This window comes from Bubalus bubalis, chromosome 6, assembly GCF_019923935.1.
Source record: "Bubalus bubalis isolate 160015118507 breed Murrah chromosome 6, NDDB_SH_1, whole genome shotgun sequence".
Lineage (NCBI taxonomy): Eukaryota > Metazoa > Chordata > Mammalia > Artiodactyla > Bovidae > Bubalus > Bubalus bubalis.
This window is the reverse complement of record NC_059162.1, coordinates 11,745,672-11,754,803: the sequence shown is the minus strand read 5'-3', so window position 1 is coordinate 11,754,803 and position 9,132 is coordinate 11,745,672.

The window sequence follows — 9,132 nt, the reverse complement described above, 5'->3', positions numbered from 1 at the left end:
CAAACTTAAGCTAGCTTTTCTACCAGATGCTGATTCAGTATGGAATATTTCCTAGATCATGTGGACCTAAGAGTCATCCTGATCAATTTCCTAAATATGTAGAAGTTTTTAATTTGTATGCAATTATTTTTAGTCCATTAACTAGAACTCATTTGCAAGTTAATTTTCATGTGAAGACAAAACCAGAGATCTCACAGCTTTTCTGCTTGAGTTTAAAAAAGCCTCCCCCATCCTGTCTCTCTTTTTTTACTTTTAGTGTTAGGAATTAAAGATGGCCTAGATAAGATGTGTTCCTGAGACCCTTGATAGAACATTTACATCAAGGCACAGGGGGACAGAAATACCAATTCTTTTTCATGGGAGCAGAGCATGTAAAATATCATGTATGAAATGAGTTACCAGTCCAGGTTTGATGCACGATACTGGATGCTTGGGGCTAGTGCACTGGGACGACCCAGAGGGATGGTATGGGGAGGGAGGAGGGAGGAGGGTTCAGGATGGGGAACACATGTATACCTGTGGCAGATTCATTTTGATATTTGGCAAAACTAATATAATTATGTAAAGTTTAAAAATAAAATTAAAAAAAAAGAAAATAAAAGAAAATAAATCATGAAAAAAAAAAATAAAGTACAGGGGTTACAGACAACAAAACTAATATTACAAACATTAAACTTGCCAAAAGATGACATTCTTATTTGTTCCCACCACTAGAACAGATGATATTTCTGTGGCACAACAGAGGCTAACTAATGCAATAATGGCAATCATACTACAGTATAAATGTATCAGATAAATATGTTGTACATCTTAGATGTACACAGTGTTATATGTCAATTGTATCTCAATACATAAAAGAACAGAATAGGAAAGACTAAAGTTCTCTTCAAGAAAATTAGAGATACCAAGGGAACATTTCATGCAAAGATGGGTTTAATAAAGGACAGAAATGATATGGACCTAACAGAAGCAGAAGATATTAAGAAGAGGTGGCAAGAATACACAGAAGAACTGTACAAAAAAGAGCTTCACGACCAAGATAATCACGTTGGTGTGATTGCTCACCTAGAGCCAGACATCCTGGAATGTGAAGTCAAGTGGGCCTTAGAGAGCGTCACTACGAACAAAGCTAGTGGAAGTGATGGAATTCCAATGGAGCTATTTCAAATCCTGAAAGATGATGCTGTGAAAGTGCTACACTCAATATGCCAGCAAATTTGGAAAACTCAGCAGTGGCCACAGGACTGGAAAAGGTCAGTTTTCATTCCAATCTCTAAGAAAGGCAATGCCAAAGAATGCTCAAACCACCGCACAATTGCACTCATATCACACGCTGGTAAAGTAATCCTCAAAATTCTCCAAGACAGGCTTCAGCAATATGTGAACCATAAACTTCCAAATGTTCAAGCTGGTTTTAGAAAAGGCAGAGGAACCAGAGATCAAATTGCCAACATCCGCTGGATCATCAAAAAAGCAAGAGAGTTCCAGAAAAACACGTATTTCTGCTTTATTGACTATATCAAAGCCTTTGACTGTGTGGATCACAAGAAACTGCGGAAAATTCTGAAAGAGATGGGAATACCAGACCACCTGACCTGCCTCTTGAGAAACCTATATGCAGGTCAGGAAGCAACAGTTCGAACTGGACATGGAACAACAGACTCGTTCCAAATAAGAAAAGGAGTACATCAAGGCTGTATATTGTCACCTTGCTTATTTAACTTATATGCAGAGTACATCATGAGAAACGCTGGGCTGGAAGAAGCACAAGCTGGAATCGATTGCCAGGAGAAATATCAGTAAACTCAGATATGCAGATGACACCACCCTTATGGCAGAAAGTGAAGAGGAACTAATAAGCCTCTTGATGAAAGTGAAAGAGGAGAGTGAAAAAGTTGGCTTAAAGCTCAACATTTAGAAAACTAAGATCATGGCATCTGGTCCCATCACTTCATGGGAAATAGATAGGGAAACAGTGGATACAGTGTCAGACTTTATTTTTTGGGGGCTCCAAAATCACTGCAGATGGTGACTGCAGCCATGAAATTAAAAGACATTTATTCCTGGTAAGGAAAGTTATGACCAACCTAGATAGCCTATTGAAAAGCAGAGACATTAGTTTGCCAACAAAGGTCCATCTAGTCAAGGCTATGGTTTTTCCTGTGGTCATGTATGGATGTGAGAGTTGGACTGTGAAGAAAGCTGAGTGCTGAAGAATTGATGCTTTTGAACTGTGGTGTTGGAGAAGACTCCTGAGAGTCCCTTGGACTGCAAGGAGATCCAACCAGTCCATTCAAAAAGAGATCAGTCTTCGGTGTTCTTTGGAAAGACGGATGCTAAAGCTGAAACTCTAATACTTTGGCCACCTGGTGCAAAGAATTGACACTTTGGAAAAGACTCTGATGCTGGGAGGGATTGGGGGCAGGAGGAGAAGGGGATGACAGTGGATGAGATGGCTGGATGGCATCACCGACTCTATGGACATGAGTTTGAGTGAACTCTGGGAGTTGGTGATGGACAGGGAGGCCTGGCATGCTATGATTCATGGGGTTGCAAAGAGTTGGACACGATTGAGTGACTGAACTGAACTGAACATCTCAATAATTAATGGATAAATAAAATAAAAATGCAGCCTTAAATAGTTTTAAGTAGTAAAGTAAAATCCAACTATTCATAAGTTTGTCCTTATGTCTTTAGATTGTAATTTTAGATAACATTTTTGTATCCTAATTTAAATTTAAAAGGCTTCATAAATCAAGGCATCACCTAAGACGATGTTTTTTTACAAGCAACATTTGCAGAGCTGTTCTCAAACTTCTGGCTTTCCTGGTATGGTGTATAGCACACAGTGCATATTAATTCAGGTATTTCTCTCTCAAACACCTCCCCCACCACCCAACAACAACAACAAAAAAAACCAGCCAATAAATTGTCATAGGTTTCTCATGAAAATCAGAAAAAAAGTCATAAATACATTTTTTTTTTGCCTGTTACATCTACTTCTTTCTCCCTTGTTTTTTAAATATTCCTGTGGTTGCTTTTTCAATGTTTAGTAAAGGTAGAGCTATGGTTGAAGATCTTGAAATTGCACAGTAGCCACTGGTTCTCTCTCCTTTATTCTCAGATGCAATGTCCTAGGATGGATCCATTTCCTAGATGCTTCTTCCGATGACAATAAGTGATGACTGGCCTCAGAAGATTTTCTCACAGCATATGGACACTTATTTCTCTTTGGTATAATTCCTCAGAGTAAGACGCTTCCTCTGTTCAGAAGATTTTCCCCAGAAGTTACATTCAAAAGGTCTTTCTCCAGTATAAGTTCTCTGATAGTGCCTGAGCCAAGTCCACTTGTAAAAGGCTTTCACCGATTTCTTATGCTCACAGGGTTTCTCCCCAGTATGAATACTCTAAGGCTTGGTAAGGGATGAATGAAGGCGGAGGGACTGTCCACATTCACTGGATTCACGGGGTTTCTCCTTCCTGTGAGCCTTCCCATGTGGAATCAGGGAGGCGCTATATCGAAAGGCTCTCTGATATTCTTATACTCAAAGGGTTTTTCTCTAGCATGGATCCTATTAGGCCAGACAAATAAGAGTGAGTAAAGGTTTTTCCACATTCACTGCACTTAGTGCACTCCTGTGAGAATCTCTCCTGTGGGAACGTCTCCTGTGAGAACCCTCACATGATGAGTGAAAAAACAGCTGTCACAAAAGGTATACCCACATACTTTGCAATCAAAGTATGACTGTCTTTGGAGCGGGAAATGTTACTTGGGACAAATGCAGAGCAGACACAAGACACGTTCCCATATTCTTTGCATTCATAAGACTTCTTAGTCTGAATGTGCTGTTGCTGCATGAGTCTGACTACTCATGTGGTTCTGCTGAGCATAAATCCTCATGTGCTGACTCAGGCCCACCCTCATGAGAAAGGCACATCAATGTTTGTTGAAGCCTTCACCACATTTCTTCCACTTGCAGAGATTCTTCTCTGCGTAGATCATGGATACTTTCCCTGGTGCATGTGAGTTCTGTTTATGAAAAGCATCTTCCGGAGGATTGCTAGAGTAATTGCTGGAGTGCAGACTGTCACCTGTCCTCATAGCATTGTGTTCACATTTCATCCTCCTGAGGAGACTCTCCTTGTGGGAAAAGTCCTTGGGCTCAAGGGCTTTTCCTGCATTTCTGATTCCTAGTTTGCTCCAACCCAGAGTCCCAGAATCAACTGACCCTGGAGCAACATTCCTTCTGACAAGGGCCACTGAGAAGCAGAAGGCTTTATGGTCTCAGTTGTGCTTTCTGGCTCAATGGGAACCCAATACCCAAAAGGACCTCTTAGCCATGACAGCAGAGAAAAAGCTCCCGACATCCCTGCGTGGCTTTTCCCCATGCTGATGGGCCAGGTGAGGGCCCAGAAGTTCTCTCCACCCTCCCTGCAAGTGAAGGCCGTCTCTGATGCACATGATCCACAGTGCTTTACAAACGAAGCCTGGATTTTCTCTTCTGAAGACTCCATTCCACCTCTTCTGCATCCGGTCGAGATTTACACTACACCTGAAGTCTCTCCCCATGATTCACCTGCTGGGAGTTCCCGATGGCTCAGCCAGGGGCCAAACTGTCTTTCAAGACTGGGCCACATATGTCACAGGGGTGAGCCGTGTGGGCGGAAGGCTCAGCCTGGGGAGTTCTCATCTGTGGCCGGCTCACAGGGAAGCCCCTGCTCAGAAGTTGCAGCCACACCTGCCACTCCGGGCCAACGACCAGGTCCAGGCCTCCTCCAGGTCTTCTCTGCTATGACTGGAGCAGTGTCTACCTCCTCAGATACCCCAGGCTCCCCTCCGGCTCCAGCTGAGTAGCCCCATGAGACCTGGAAACCACAAGCCCCAGCGATGACACAAGTGCAAAGTTCTCCAGCATCGCATTAGGGTACAGGAGCCTCTAAGCTTCTTCTAACAGCTCCCACTTCTCCCAAGAGAAGTACAGGAATACATTCTCAAAGGTCACACAGCCCTGCGCCAGGTTCATCAGTGCTGCCGTACCTGCCACTGCCACAGGACACAGTCGGTGGAATGAGGCGGGAGACCAGCGCAGGGTCACCTCAGGCGGCGCGTCAAACTCTGAACCTCTCTATAAAATGATGTCAAACAACAGCAAAAACATGACGTCAAATGTTCGAAAGGCCCAGGCTGCTGTCCTCAGTCCCCTTGGCAACGGAGTTCGGGCAGAGGCCCGCAGAAACATGCCGTCTCCGCGGAGCTTAGCAAATGCGAGGCGCAAAGTCTCCTGTCCCATAGATGGGTACACAGTGTCACAGCGAAAGAGACAGGGCTGGGGGGTCAGGGTTCCGATGAGGTGGGGAGACAGGCCCCGGGTACCTCACTCGCCTTCCCCACCCGGCCTTTGAGACACCATCGGGGAACTGAGCTCCGGTCCCCGTTATCGCCTTTCAACCATCACCCGCTCTGGGAAGTCAATTGCTTCTTTTGCAAACATTTTCTTCCATTCTTTTTCTTAATGTATTTTTAATTGGAGGATAATTGCTTTACAATATTGTATTGGTTTTGTACAAAGAACACGAATAAGCCATAAGTATACATATATGCCCTCCCACCCCATCCCCCATCCCACCCCCTCAGGGGTGTCAGAAAGCACTGGGTGAGCTCCCAGTGCACACTGGGAAAGATGTTACACAGCATCTTTCCACTAGCTATCTATTTTACATATGGTGGTATATATATGCTTCAATCCTACTCTCTCAATTCATCCCACCCTGTCCTTCCCCTGCAGTTTCCACTAGTCTGTTCTCCACCTGTGGGTCTCTATTCCTGCCCTGCAAATTGGTTCATCAGTACCATTTTTCTAGAATCCATATATATGATATTTGTTTTTCTTTTTCTGACTGACTTTGTTCTGTATAACAGACTCAGTTCAACTGCATTTAGGTTGCTTCCATGTCCTGTCTATTGTAAATAGTTCTACAATAAACAGTGGGGTACATGTGTCTTTTTAAATTATGGTTTTCTCAGGGTATATGCCAAGTAGTAGAATTGCTGGATCATATGGTAGTTCCTAGTTGTTGTTGTTTTTTTTAAGAATCTCCATACTGTTCTCCATAGTGGCTGTATCAATTTACATTCCCACCAACAGTGCAAGAGGGTCCCTTTTCTCCACATCCTCTCCAGGATTTACTGTTTGTAGATTTTTTTGATGATGGCCATCCTGATAAGTTTGAGGTGATACCTCATTGCAGTACTGATTTGCATTTCTCTAATAATGAGCAACGTTGAGAATTTTTTTCATGTTTTTGTTGGCCATCAGTATATCTTCTTTGGAGAAATGTCTGTTTAGGTCTTCTGCCCAGTTTTTGATTGGGTTGTTTGTTTTTCTGATATTGAGCTGTATGAGCTGCTTTTATATTTTGAAGATTAATCCTTTGTCAGTTACTCCATCTGCAATTATTTTCTCCCATTCTTAGAGTTGTCTTTTTATCTTGTTTATAGTTTCCTTTGTTGTGCAAAAACTTTTAAGTTTAATTAGGTCCTATTTATTTATTTTTGCTTTTATTTCCATTACTCTAGGAGGTGGGTCAAAGATCTTGCTGTGATTTTTGTTTGAGACTGTTCTGCCTATGTTTTCCTCTAAGAATTTTATAGTTTCTGGTTTTGTATTTAGGTCTTTAATCCATTTTGAGTTTATTTTTATGTATGGTATTAAGAAGTGTTATATTTCATTCTTTTACATGTAGTTATTTAGTTTTCCCAGCACCACTTAACTAAGAGACTGTCTTTTTTCCATTGTATATTCTTGCCTTTTTTGGTCATAGATTAAGTGACCATAGGTTCATAGATTATCTCTGGGCTTTCTATCCATTTCATTGATATATATTTCTGTTTTAGTGCCAGTATCATACTATCTTGTTTACTGTAACTTTATAGTACCTAAAGTTGGGAAGCCTGATTCTTCAAGTTTCCTTTTTTTTTTTTTTCCTCAAGATTGTTTAGCTATTCAGGGTTTTTTGTGTTTCCACACAAATTGAAAACATTTTGGTCTACTCTGTGAAAAATGCCACTGGTAATTTGATAAGGATTATATTAAATCTGTAGATTGCTTTGGGTAGTATAGTCATTTTCACAATATTGATTCTTCTAATCCAAGCACATCATATATCTCTCCATCTTTTAGTATTGTCTTGATTTTTTTCATCAGTGTATTGTAGTTTTCTACATACAGGTCTTTTACTTCCTTAGGTAGGTTTAGTCCTAGGGTTTTCATTCTTTTTTTCTTTTTTGCAGTGGTGAATGAAATTGTTTCCTTAATTTTTTTTCTGATCCTTTGTTATTAACATATAGGAATGCAAGATTTCTGTATGTTTATTTTGTATCCTGCAACATTACTAAGTTCATTGATTAGCCCTAGTGGTTTTCTGGTGGAATCTTTAGGTTTTTCCATGTACAGTATTTTGTCATCTACAAACAATGACTCTTTTAGTTCATCTTTTCCAATTTAGATTCCTTTTATTTCTTTTTCCTCACTGACTGTCATGGCTAGGACTTCCATGACTATGTTGAATAATAATGGTGAGAGTGAACACCCTTGTCTTATTCCTGATCTTAGAGGAAATGCTTTTAGTTTTTCACCATTGAGAATAATATTTGGTGTGGATTTGTCATATATAGACTTTATTATGTTGATGCAGTTTCCCTTTAGCCTCATTTTCTGGAGAGTTTTTTTTTTTTTAATCATAAATGCATAAAAAAATGAAACTTTTTTATGCATCTATTTAGAGGATTATATGATTTTTATTCTTCAATTTGTTAATACAGTTTATCACATTGATTGATTTTGTGTATTGAAAAACCCATGCATCCCTGACATAAATTTTACTTGATCATGGTGTCTGATACTTTTAATGTGTTACTGAATTGAGTTTGCTAGTATTTTGTTGAGAATTTTTGTCTGTATTTTTATCTGTGATATTGGCAGGAAAAACAGGAAAAAAACACACACAAAAAAAACAACAAAATAAAAAAATAAAAAAAGTTAAATAAAAATAAGAAAACATATAGTAAAATAAAATAAAAAGTTAGAATAAAAGATAAAAAACAATAAAAGCAACAACAGCAGCAAGTGAACAAAATGAAACAAATACAAAAAAGAATAATACTAATAAGAGTGTTTTCCTGGTAATTCCTGGGAATTCATGCTGTCAGGGGGATCTTGCTCCCACAGTGGTCCAAAATCAATCCCTGCTTCCCCAGGAATCCTTTCAATGCCTCTAGATAGTTCTCTGGATCTGCTGTGGGCACTGTGGGGCCAGTTCAGACTCTGATCTGGCCCAATTCCTGCATGTATTTGCTCCCTATGTCCAGTGCTATGAAGGCTAGACTGGTTTCAGTTGTAGGAGTACTCACATCTATTTAGGTATTCCACACATACAGGATTTACCTAGCTTATCTCAGGGATTTTGTATGTGGCTTGTGAAACTGTACAGAAATGTTTCCATTCCTCTTCCTAAGTCACACTGCCCATGTGGCTAAGCTTGGGTTTTGACTCAATTTCTGCATGTCTGCTGCCCTCAGACATTTGTTCCCTGTCCAGGCAAGAGGAAGGGAAAGCAGCAGCTGCTTGGGGCAAAATTACTCCCTCAGACAGGATTGTAAGCACCTGTGGTGGCTCACTCTGGTGGAAGTCCCTCCCAGGGCCCATGGAAGCAGGAGCTGGCATGTGGCGATGGTGTCAGCACTGCCCTCCCTGTGTGCCTGTCTACAGTGGTGCATCTCCTTCCAGGCAGATCTTGCTTCCTCTAGGGGCATTCTTAGCCATGCACCCCCACCCTCCTGTCGCCTCTGCTGTATCCATGGAGCAAACAGTGTTCCTCTTCCTCGCTCAGTTCTCTCAACCCCATGTTTTAGCACTCAGTCCCTGCCAGTATCAGTGGATTCTTTTCTCAGGAAATGCCCATGATTGATTCCCAAGAAGGCTTTGGAATGGGTGGTGCTCAGACCTCTGGAGCCCTCGCAGCCAGTGGAGACCCTGGCCCGAGGGGTGGGCAGGGCCCACTCAGAAGGAAGCCCGTCTCAGCACCCATGAATGACAAAGAGATTGGCAGGTGGTGGAAAGGGTTGTAATGGCA